The sequence below is a fragment of the Chelonia mydas genome, chromosome 3 (assembly GCF_015237465.2).
Source record: "Chelonia mydas isolate rCheMyd1 chromosome 3, rCheMyd1.pri.v2, whole genome shotgun sequence".
Taxonomy (NCBI): Eukaryota; Metazoa; Chordata; order Testudines; family Cheloniidae; genus Chelonia; species Chelonia mydas.
This window is the reverse complement of record NC_057851.1, coordinates 139,482,700-139,495,648: the sequence shown is the minus strand read 5'-3', so window position 1 is coordinate 139,495,648 and position 12,949 is coordinate 139,482,700. Positions and strand designations below refer to the sequence as shown.

The 12,949-nt window shown below is 42.9% G+C and overlaps 1 pseudogene; it reads right to left on the bottom strand.

Annotated features, from left to right (window-relative positions):
• Positions 1 to 9,265: 9,265 nt before the first annotated feature.
• On the bottom strand, positions 9,266 to 12,535 carry LOC114019050 (annotated as a pseudogene).
• Between the last annotated feature and the right edge of the window lie 414 nt (positions 12,536 to 12,949).

Here is a 12,949-nt window from a genome sequence, read left to right as displayed (position 1 = left end):
GCGACAGAGGATGGATCACTTGATGTTTCCCTGTTCTGTTCATTCCCCCGGGGGCACGTGGCATTGGCCACTGTCGGAAGACAGGATACTGGGCTAGGTGGACTCTTGGTCTGCCCCAGTCTGGCCATTCTTATGTTCTTAATCATTCTTCTCCTCTCTCAGCCTTTTTCTACCGTAAGCGGCAGTACAGAAAGGCAGCAGGGTGTAGTGGATAAGAGACCTATGATCCATTCCTAGCTCTAATGACTTGCTATGTGAACTTGGGCAAGTCACTTCCCCCCTCTGCACCTCTGTTCCCCACCACTACCCTTTCCTTGTCTTGTCTAGTCCAGTCAGAATGTAAGTTCTTTGGAGCACAGTCAGTCTCACTAGGTGTCTGTATGGTGCCTAACACAATGGGGCTCTGGTCTTGTTTAAAGACTCTTGGTGCTACTGGAATACACATAATTAGTCATCATGGTACAAATAAAATTAGAAAACCTTTTGGTAAGACACTGTCTGGTAAGACACTAGCCCCAGAAGAGGAGGCAAGATTGTGTTGCCAAAACAGCTCTTCAAGGTCTTCTGCAGCCCCTCTAACCTGGTGGCAGGCAGCAGAGATGTGGAGGATGACCAAGGCTGTGAAGGGTCAGAAGTACTCTGACAGCCTGCCTTCAGGAGGGTGGATTCCATCTCTCCAAAGCCAGGCTTTGTGGATGGTTCTGGAGGGTGAATTTCACCCTTTTTTCAGACATGAAGCTCTGCCATGCAAAGAGAGACTCCTATAAATGACTAGTGTGGATGCTGCCTCCAGCATACCCCTCACAGTATGGGGTAGCCCTACATGTACCCCACTATGGGTCTTTCAGGAACTTTCCCCCCTCCAGAGTATTTAAAACAAGATTCCCTTTCTGAGGTCTAATTTATTGAGTCTTTACAAATGATTTCTGGCAGCCTTCTAAGCCCCAAACCTTCCCTCTTGGCCACACAGTCCTCCTTCAGGGGCTTATACAGTGGTTCTTCCTGGTCCTTTTAATTTACCTGCCACCAGTATCACCCAGGCTGTCAGAGACTTTTAAGGACCAGAACTCAAAACAAAACCTTCATAACAGTCCTGCCTCAAAGGCATCCCTGCTGGGGTGCAGTCTCCCAGCCCCTTCCTACACAGCATGCCAGCCAAGACACAACCCTTTAGTCCTTTCTACATTCAGCCAACTCCCCTAGTGTCTCAGGGGCTCCTGCAACAACCTTCCTACTCCATCTCAGGTCTCCACTTTACCCAAAGTCTCTCCCCAGGCCACTCCCTTATCTACCCCAGAGACCTGATTGGGTTACATGACCTTCATTTCTTCCCATCTCCTCTTAAAGGGCTAGCCACCCTGTGACAGTGACTAAGTGTGGAATTTTCAAGAGCTCTTAAATTTAGGAGCTCTAGTCCTATTTAAAGTCAATAGGACTTGGGGTTCTAAATTGCTTAGGCCCTTTTGAGAATCCCACTCTAAATCTACTGCTGCTGTCCAAGTGCTAGTAAGCAGGCAAAACAGACATCTATCTTAGCTGACGTTTAATTGGAGAGCATTGAAAGAAGAAACATCAAGTATTAACAAGCCTCCAGCCTTGAAGGTTAATATTTATTTTCTCTGCAAGAAAGAGGGAAGAACAAATATAGTTTTTCATGTTTGAACATTTGTCTCTGCACTTACTGTATCCATAACAAGGCACTGCTATAAAATGTTTATGAATGTACATTAAATATAAATGGTAATTGAACTCTATTTTAACTTGGTTACATGTTTTCAATTAATATCCAAGAGGGATATTTATAAATACAGCACACTCAAGTAGCAGTTTAAACTGGGACAGAGTATCAGGAACAGCCTCTAGTCTTTTGACTAGATTCAGTCAGGCTTCCAGTATGAATCCTCAGGTAATTCTTACTAATAAAGATTACTTTCATCATCACTGTCTGTGACATGCCTAGGGTAAGATCCGGACTAAAGAGTAGCTGTATCCCCCTGCCCTCTAATCTGGGATGCCTTTTCACTCCTTTACTACTGTAACCACCACGCCTGGTCTGCTCACCTCCAGCATGTAAGTCACTCCCAGCTACATTTGTGTGAGTGCTGCAGCCAGCCACTCTTGAATTACACTGCAGGGTGACCCCAACACACTCCCAGTCCCAGATTTCCCCCCAGAAGTGTAGATCTTGTACAGTCCAGCCCTTCCCTGGACAATTCAAGCTCACATAAAGTTTGTCTTTTAATTAATAAAAATGATATGCCCACTCTTGTTGTCCCAAATACTTCAGTTCAAACACTGGATTAGATAAAACAAGTTTATTAACTACAAAGAGATAGATTTTAAGTAAACACAAGTAATGAGGCAGAAAAAGTCAGAATTAGCTACTAGAAAAATAGAAGTCAAATGCAGCTAGACGTAAACTAACAACCAGCTGTGGTAGGTTCAAAGCAAAGTCCTTCTAACCATGTTTCAGTCAGGATTCCTGCCCCCGACCCAGTTCAACGCTGCTTCTTTCATTCTTCAGGTGTCATGCCATGGACATAGAAAAGGGGACCATTGGGGTGTTTCTTCCCTTCCTTTTTATGGTCCTTTCTCACCTTTGAGAAGAATCTCCAGCTGGGAACAGGGAGACAGGCAGACTATGTGGATGGGAACCCCATGCTGTTTCTTTGCTAAGATATATATATTTTTGCCTATATCCCTTTTCCTGCCAATGAATAACCACTTAGCAGGTGATGGCCCATTTCACCTTGTTTACATCTGGCTGGGGCATCAGCTTGTCCTTTGTCTCTGAGGGACTGATTTGGCCACTCCCTAGACTGGTTTTAGTAACACGACACAGTGGGAGCGTATAACTTTACATACAATGTTGCCACACATATTTTACCAGGACAATAATGATCAGCAAATTCATGAGTTTTCAAATGATGTGTGGGGTCCCAGGGGCCGCTTTGCTTAGCAGCACTATCACAGAGGTAGTATTGCCCAGTGGCGAGAGTCAGCGGGTACTGGAACTAGGAGTGCTGGGGATGCAGAAGCACCCCCTGGTTTGAAGCAGTAATAACAACCAAATACATGGTTTCTGCTTTCAGCACCCCCACTATAAAAATTGTTCCAACACCCCTAGCAAGAATCCAAGGGGCCGCTTCACCTAGTGGCAATATCATGGAGATAGTATTACCCAATGGTGAGAGTGCGGAGGTGAGGGGAACCCATGCCCATCCTACCCCACCAGGTTCTGAGCCAGGGCCCTTCAAAACCAAGTACCCTGACACAGGGTTCAGATCCCAATACCCCCAGGCTCATTCCCTGAGTCGCTTCCTTGTCTTGTCCCAGTCCTCTGGTGTTGTTTCCAGGGTTGGATGTGGGATCCCTCTCAAGTTCCCTCTGCTTCATCCCTGGCAGCTCCTCCACTGGCAACAGCAAGTCATCCCCTTCTGTTCCTGTAGTTGACTGGCTGCCCATGGTGCAGCCCTGGCAGCTTGGAGTCCCAGTGGCTTCCCAGCAGGAGGCTGCTGCACACAGCCACTCTCCTTCTCAGCCAGCCTAGACTGAGTTGGGCTGCTCCCTTCTGAATGCTCCATTCACTGGAAGCCTGCCCAGCAAGAGTGATGGGTGATGGCATCTTGGACACAGAGCAGTTCATTAACAGGGAACTATTGATCAGTCAGTCTTACTTCGATACCTAGGAAGCTACTAGAGCAGTGCACAAAACATTCAGTTTGTGAATACCTGCAGGAGGAAGGGGTAATCACTACCAGCCAGTATGGATTTACCAAGAACAAATCATGCCAAACCAGCCTGATTTCCTTCTCTGACAGGGTACCTGATTTGGTGAATAGGGGGAATGCAGGGGATATAATATACCTGGAATTCAGCAAGGTTTTGCCACAGGCTCACATGACACTCTGAGAAGAAAGCTGGAGAAATGCAGGCTGGACAGAACCACCATTAAGTGAACACATACATGGTTAAACAACCCCAAAGAAAGAGTAGCCATTAATGGAATGAGGTCAGATTGGAGGGAGGTCTCAAGTGGGATTCCACAGAGATCTGTTCTAGGTCCAGTATTGTATAACATTGTTATTAATGACCCGGATGTAGGTATAGAGAACATACTGATCAAACTGCAGATGACACAAAGCTGATGGGGGCTTGCCAATACTTTTGAGGCTAGAGCTAAAATTCAGAAAGATCTTGATAAATTGGAGAACTGGGCTAGAGACAACAAAATGAAATTCAACACAGACAAATGTAAGGTGCTACACTTAGGGATGAAAAACCAAGTGCATGAATACAGAATGTGGGGAAACTGGCTTGGCAGCAGCACTGCTAAAAAGGATCTGGGAGCTGTGGTGGATCACAATCTCAACATGAGACCATGCGATGCTGTTGAAAAAAAAACAAATGCAATTTTGGGCTGCATTAACAGAGGCATAGCTTGCCAGTTACGGGAGGTGACAGTACTGCTCTGCTCGGCACTGGTTAGGCTCAGCTGCAGTATTGTGTCCAGTTTTGTTCACCAATGTGCAAAAAGGATGCAGAGAAACTAGAAAGGATCCAGAGGTGAGAGACAAAGATAATCAAAGGGATTGAACATAAGCCATATGAGCAAAGGTTGAAGGAACTGGGTATGTTTAGTTTGGAAAAGAGGAGATTAAGTTGGGATGATAGTGGCCTTCAGATACTTGAAAGGTTGTCATAAAAAAGATGGAGAAAAGTTGTTCTCTCTCTTGCCACAGAGGGCAGAACAAGAGGCAATGGGTTCAAACTACAGCATAGCAGATTTAGATTAAATCACAGGAAAAGCTTTCTAACTGTAAGAACAGTAGGACAATGGAACAGACGCCTCGGGAGGTTGTGGAAGCTTCTTCACTGGAGGTTTTCAAAAGGAGGCTGGATCCATCTGTCTTGGATGGTTTAGACACAACAAATCCTGCATCTTGGCAAGGAGTAAGACTATATGACCCTTCTGGTGCCTTCTAACCCTATGACTCTATTATTCTAACCCTCGCCTCTCCAGTGTGGGGTTGGTACACCCCACCACAGTGAGGATCACATGGAAGGATTATACCTGCTGGGGTAAAGTACCTCCCAGAGCTTTCCCTGAAGTGATGCAACTTGGCACTGCTCCTGCCATGCCCCACTAGCTGAATTCCACAACTGACCCTCTATGTTCAGGGGTTATACTGTTTACATAATTTACATTTTCCAAACTGTGCACTGGCTGAGGCAGTGGTCCTATGTGTGTGGCAGTGGGCTATGATTGTGTAATTAAAGAGTTAAGCATGATGTATACACACTGGCATTCCCTGATTTTAAATGCTTCTTCATGAAACTTTACATTTATTTTGAGCCTGATTTTCCTCTTGCATACACCAGTGGAAGTTAGAAATCACTCATTTAAAGTTAGTGGCATTCCAGGGTGTAAAATAACTGTTTAAGAGGAGAATCAGGCACTTTATATTTGTCCTCACAGTAATGTTGTAATCATTCAGTCTTCTCTGAGATTTAAAGTATATAGGGGAATGTTATAAATATATGGAAAAGTGATTGTTTATAATCAAATGAACATCTGTTCTGACATTGATTGAACAGCTTGTTTATACTTTGAGGGCAAGCATTGTTTAATAGAGTGGTTCAAATGTATTGTCATTCTTTCAATAGGGATGTAGAATCCTCTTACCAGATGGACAGAGTTCTGTATGTCAATGATTTGATTACACAAAATTTAACAGCTGTGTGGTGGTTTTACTAATTTGCATTAGCAAATATCTTGTAATATTGTACTCTTAAAGTGTTGTTCTCTGATCTTTTCCCTGAGACATTTAAGAAAGTTGATTTGCTATTTATTTCAGTGAATGTGTTAATATGTAACATATGTTTATGTTGTTTACCTTTGTATTTCAAAATTATCAATCCATTAAATGGAATACAAATGTGCAATGCATCTACCTTATCAATTTTTCACTGTAACTTCATAGGAAATATGACTGTAGAAAGATGACTTTCTTTTAAATTGCTCTATAAGAACACATGTCTGATAAGAGACCATTTTGGAAGCTACTTTTGGTTTGTTCACAGTGAAGTCCCTTTGGGCACAAAAGGTGAAATAGCAAAACTCCATTCACTTCAGTGAAGCTAGAGTTCATCTAAAGAAATTTCCTGATCATGAAAAAAAATTCATCAAGTTTGCCCATGTGAATTCCTGGAATAAAACTGTAATAAAGAATCAGCTTGGAGTCTCTGGATGAGTGTTACTTATGCATGTCTAGTGGTCTTTGTAGAACCTGCTTTGACTACTTAGTATAAGGATTCTCTGACACAACTCACTAAGACTAAAACATCCTCATTAATGGTGCAAGATTTGGACATGAAGCTCCTAAGATGACATCCCAGCCTGTACTGATAGTGCGTAATACCTAGTCCTTATTGGAAATAATGTATACTGATTAACAATAAGCAGCTTTTATAATAAAGTATGATTTTAAAAAAGGAAATAGTGTGTGGACCATGTCACAGTGCATGAGGGTGCCATCTTCCAAAAGTTTAGTTACCTACCTTGCTCCAAAGAATAAAGATCTATCAGACCCAGGTACATAAGTCTTCCAGCTGACATGACATTAACTCTTGAGCCCATTCAGGCAATACACCATCTCACAGTTATAGACTAAAATATAAAATGCTTCAGCAAAAGGCAAACTATTAGTCTCACCGCATCAGCACTATTGATCTTCACCTAAAGGGAAGAGGCTCATAAGAAGTTTGTAAATTGTTCAGCAACTGTATAATCTCATAATAACATGGATGAGCTAGGGTGAAGGGAAAGAAGTGTACAGACAGGCCCCTCCCTGATCCCTTCAACACACAAAAGAACCAGACTTAGGCCTTTTCTACACTACAAATGTTTTGCGGGTATAACTGTATCAGCAGAGCCCCCTGCGTAGACACAGCTTATAGAAACAGGAGTTTTTCTGTCTGCATAATAACATCACCTCCTGAATGACATTAGCTGTGCTGACAAAAGCACTCTGTCAGCATAGCTGCATCTACACCGGGGAGGTTGCCAGTAGAGCTATGTTGACTAGAAGATGTGGGTTTTTTACACCCTTGTCCGACATAGCTATGCCACCAAAACTTTGTAGTGTAGAGCTGGCCTTAATCTATTCCTAGAGATCCCTGAGGTGCCAGGCTTTGGGTTAGTCAGTGTGCACAGCAGAGCTGGGGGGGGGGGAGAGCAGGGGAAGGACGGAGAGGGGTGACAATAGCCCCACCCACCCTCCAAGCCTGTTAAGTTAGGCAGCCTATATTGGGAGCAATGCCCACTACTTTAAAAAAGAAGTAGTAAGCAGTGGTAGGGATCACGCTCCCCCAGCTACCCTGAGGCATATGAATCATAGAATCATAGGACTGGAAGGGACCTCGAGAGGTCATCTAGTCCAGTCCCCTGCACTCAAGGCAGGACTAAGTATTATCTAGACCATCCTCGAATGTTGTAGACAGAATGTGTAGACAGAATGTCTCATGACATCACCACACTTGGGAACACCGTTATCTGCTCCCACCATAGGTACCTTTGCCCCAAGAGCCAAACTATAACCCACCACCACCACCACCACCACAGATCTCCTCCCACAAGCACTGGAAGCAACTTTCTTCTGGGGAAAACTTTTAAGAGCCCCTGCTTCCCCACAAGAGCCATAGAGAAGGCACCATCCCACTAAGGCACCATGTCTCCAGGAACTGCTCAGCAGACTTCCACAGACTAGGACTTCCTAGGAACCAGAGTGTGAGCAGTCATGCCTCATGGTTAGAATCAGGAGTCTGGAACCAGAGCTGGGGTCAGAGTCACATGCTTAGCCAGAGGTCAAAGCCTGTGGTCAGGAATAGGGTGTAGGAACAGGGACCTGGAGCAAGACTGGAAAGCAGGAACCAGGAACAGACAGGGGTCTGGAACAAAGAGGACAGGAACAGGCAGGGTTCAGAAGTCAGGCAAGTAGGCAACCTCTATAGTGACAACCAACCAACAACTAAAACTCCTCTAGTTGCTTCCCCTAAGACTCCCTCCAGCTGGTTTTTCCACAGGTGAGGGACTGGGGTGTGATCCATCTGTTTGCTGCTATTTACACCCCCAATATTCTACTGACTTTAATGAGGTGGCACTGGGGTAGCAAACAGCAGATTTCAGCTCACTGTTTTTGTCTAATTTTGAACATATTGAACTGTCACAATAGGTTTTATTTGGTCTCTGCTGACACTCACTATCCACAGACGTTAGATAGTAGAGCTGGGATAATCTCTAGGGTAATTTAGTTTATCTTCCGCATCACTGTGATTTAGCATTCATTGGTTCTTATACAATCCCATCATTTACCTTGATTACATGCAATGATAGATGAAGGAAGGTGTGGAATTGGTAACTTTATAATTTTATAAGGCATATTCAGTATTCATGGCACTGTGTAATCAGGTACCTAAGCCAAACAAATAACATGTCTCTGCCACTGAAAGCTTACATTCCTAAGAAACAGCATGTACAAAGTTACAAACACGAAGTGCTATAAAGTTATTGCAGCCACTCATCTTATCATTACACTTACATATTTTCTATTATTTAGTAGATCTGAGTAAAACGTTGTGGAGTCAGTTAGCAATGGCTTCAAGTAGCCCTTGTTCAAGGTTTTTTGTTGTTGTTTGGTGTGGGTTTCTTCTGGGTCTTTACTCCTTGAGCTTCACTTTGAATTTTTGGTTCAAATAGCCATAAAATCTAAAAGCAAACCCCAGTAACAACCTCATATCACAGGACCATACAAGTTAGAAGTTGGAAAAATCTATTGGATGGTCCTTCAGCCAGGGCATTGTATAACCTTTGTCACCTTTGTCCGACTTGTCCTTTTCCATCCCTCCACGAACGCAAGTCGACACCACATCATTCTGTTTTGTTACAAGCCAAAGAGTTTTGTCGTGGGCTCAGTCCAGCACGTTATCGGTCTGCCCAATGGTCACTTGTGATCTCTGGGGATCCAGTCACTGATGCGGGTTGCCCACCCGTTGTTTTGCCTGCAGACTACATGACCCGCCGATCTCTGCTTTGTGTCATACATCGCCTGCACTACATCTGTCACCTCTGTACACCTTCTGATCTCCTCATTCGGTATATGATCATGGAGTGATATCTTGCACATTTGCCTTTCCATTGCTCTCTGGGTGACAGCAATTTTTTCTTCCTCCACTTTCATTGTTGACCAGCTTTCCACTCCATATATCATTGCTGGCAGAACAATGGAGATAAACAGTTCTTTTCTTTTCTTTTCTTCATGGACAGTTCATCATCTGTTAGAGTCATCCTTATTTTGTTGAAACTTGCCCACCCTGCCTTTCTTCTCCTATTGCATTCCCCTTCGAATGAGTTGTCTCTGTTCAGCTGCTGACCCAGATAAATATATTTGTTGACCTCCTCGATTACTGAGTGGGCATGGTCAATTGGTGAATACCCTCAGTGGAAACCAGCTTGTTCTTTACTTTCATACATTTCAAGATCCTTCTTAATCTGATTGAGTATGACGGGGGTGAAGACCTTATACACTTGTGAGAGGATTGTGATTGGACAGTTGTTCCTCAATTCTTCTGGATCACCTTTCTTCATCAATAGTATTGTTTTCAATTTCTTCCATGCATCTGGAACATGCTTTCTATTGCTGTAGATGGTGAACCATTGTGCCAATGCTTTGAAGAGAGTATCTTCCCCTGCTTTGAGATATTCCAGCCAAATATCATCCATGCCCGGGCTCTTCCCTCTCTTTATGTTAAGAACTGCATATTCAATTTCTTCCCAAATTTCCTTGGGAACTTCTTCTGTAGTCTGCTGCCTAGATGGTGTACACTGGACATTGCCATGCGAGGAGCAGAGATCATTGTAGAATTTTGTACATATTTCATTCACCTTGCTCCTTTACGATGTCCTTTCACCATACTCATCTTTCAGAGCTGCCTGGATAACCTGTTTCAGCCTAACATCTCTTTCTACATTCTTCAGACTCTTGTTCTTTTCAGCTGCCTCTCTCAATTTCTTCTTTCTAAAGTCTTCGTAGTCTTCTTTGATCTTCACGCAAATTTCTTTGCACAATGTTCTGTATTCTTCACCCATTTTTCCTTCTAATTTCATTTGTGCCCTCCTCGCCAACAGATTCACAGTTTCCTCGCTGATCCTCTGCTTGCATCACAGCATTTTCAATGTCTTTGCCTTCTTAGCTGCTGAGATTATTTGTGAGATAAACTCTTCGTAGTCCTCTTTGACATCATTGTTGACCTACTTGAGGTCCATTTCATTCACTTCCTCTGCAAATACCTCCTTATTGAGGTATCATATTCACTTCGGTTTCTGGCTTCTCGTGACTTGGTCTTCATAGGCATTGTCAACGTATAGTTTTGAGTGCAACATACGATGGTCTGAGCCTGTGCAAATGATTTGTTCTCCTATTATCGCTACATCATTGAAGATTCTTCTGGTATCCGTCAATACATAGTTAATCTGATTCAGTGTGACTCCATCCAGGCTTTTCCACGTCCACTGCCGATGTTGTTCTTTTTGAAATATTGTATCCATTATGTGGAGATGGTTTGCCTCTGTGAATGCAACCAGACATGCTCTGTGATCATTTCTTACACCTTTACTGAATTTTTCCACATACTTTTCATTTTCATTCTCCTTTCCACATACTATTGCACTGAAGTCCCCTTGGATGATGATGTAAGTCGATCTTTTCTGCATTGTCTCCTGCAGTTCTTTGTAGAAATGTTCCATTTCTTCATCTTCCACTTCCTGCGTGGGAGCATACAACTGGATAATTTTAATTGTTCTCCCTTGTTTTATCTGAAGCCTGAGAACTGCTATCCGGGGTGATATGACATCGCAGCTGACTTTCCTTGGGATTGTTTCTTACCTGACAATGAATTCAATGCCACCAGTCCTTGCTCTATTGTTGAATGATCTTCCTAGGAATACTTGCTCTCCACTTTTCCATTGTGCAATGAGGTCTTTTGTTCTTCTTGTTTCACATATCCCGATGACATCCGCTTTTACTGATTTTGTGACTTCAATTTAAGTATCACTGTATGGATCAGATGATTGTTTTCTTGTGTTGTGACTTGCAACAAATAGTTGGACTATTCTTTTAGCCATTCTCCGTTTTTTGTCCTGTGCTACCCCAGGTTGTGAGCATTGGTCAGGTCAATGCACGAGTCTGTGCTCAGTTTCCCGGTTTATTCTACTTTGTGTGGTTGTTTGGCAGAAGAATTTTGCAGCAGTGCATTCGGGGTGCCAGTCCTTGTGCCCTGTAGCTGTGGTACCCCCTCCACTTTGGCCAGGTTGCCCTAGAGCAGGGGTCGGCAACCTTTCAGAAGTGGTGTGCCAAGTCTTCATTTATTCACTCTAATATAAGGTTTTGCATGCCAGTAATACATTTTAACATTTTTAGAAGGTCTCTCTCTGTAATATATAACTAAACGATTGTTGTATGTAAAGTAAATAAGGTTTTTAAAATGTTTAAGAAGCTTCATTTAAAATTAAATTAAAATGCAGATTTTATCAGTTTAGTTCCTTGCTGAGTTTTCCAATTTCTGGCACGTACTTGGATACTTTAAGCTGCACACAGGCTTCTGAGTGATCAGTTGTTAACCAGCTTCGAGAGGGACAGAGGACAGATTTCATGTGTGAAAATACCTGTTCACACAGGTATGTGGATCCAAATGCTGAAAGCATTGTAAATGCAATTTTCTTCAAACAGTTAAATTTCACTGGCAGGGATGTCCAGCAGGTCAAAATAGAGGCCCCATGATCTCTCTCCGTAGCTTTAAGTGCACTCCGCAGATCTCCAAACTTTGATGCCCACAATTCTGAGCTTTTCAACTGAATGAGCTGCATTTCAAAATCTTCAACACCCATCCACTGAAATACAGAGAAATCCAAGTTGCTTTCGTTGAACTTTTCAGGTTTAATTAGAAAAGAAAGCATTGGGCAAAATCACTGGAAATATTGAAATCTGTCAGAAAATTCTGATTCCAGTTCTCGCATGTACATTCCAACCTCATCAATACTTACAGGTCAACGTGTCAATAGCTCTTTTATGTGTTGGAAGTAGTAGAAAGTTGAAGTTTGAATATCCCGAGAAAAAACTGCTAGTTTTACAACAAATGCCTTCCAGGTTTCATAAAGATCCAGAACCGTTTGCCCTGCACCCTGGAGGCGGAGATTGAGTTCGTTTAGGTGAGCGGTGATGTCAGTTAGAAACATGAGCTTACACAGCCATTTGTCATCATCCTGTTTGGGGTAGTTTTGTCCTTTTTTTGACAAAAAGGTCTTGATTGCATCACAAAAGTTCACAAAGCGCACCAAAGCCTTGCCACGACTTAGCCACCAAATGTTGCTGTGAAATGGAATGTCATTATATGCACTGTCCATCTCTTCTAGCAGTGCCTGAAACTGTCTGTCAGCCAAAGCAGATTGAGCAACAAAGACATTCACAATTTGCACCATTGTATTGATCACATTATTAAGCTCTGAATTAGAAATTTTAGCTAACAGTTTTTCTTGATGGATGATACAGTGAAATTTGACTGTCAGGCGGGAATTTGATCTTTAAGTAACTTTACGAATCCCTTCTGTTTTACGACCATGGCAGGAGCACCATCTGTTGTCACACAAAATATTTTTCTGATGTCAACTCCTTGTTCTTCAAAATGGTTTACAAAGGTTTCCACTATATCTTCTCCCTTTGTTGTGCCATGCAGGGGTTTTTGGCAACAAAGTTCCTTTTGGATTTCATCAGAAGCACAATATCTTACAACAACTGCCAAACGTGGAACGTCATTTATATCCGCGCTCTCATCAACTGCAACGCTAAACACTGCTATGTCTTTTAATGCAGTCGTCTGCTTTTCGTTAATGTTT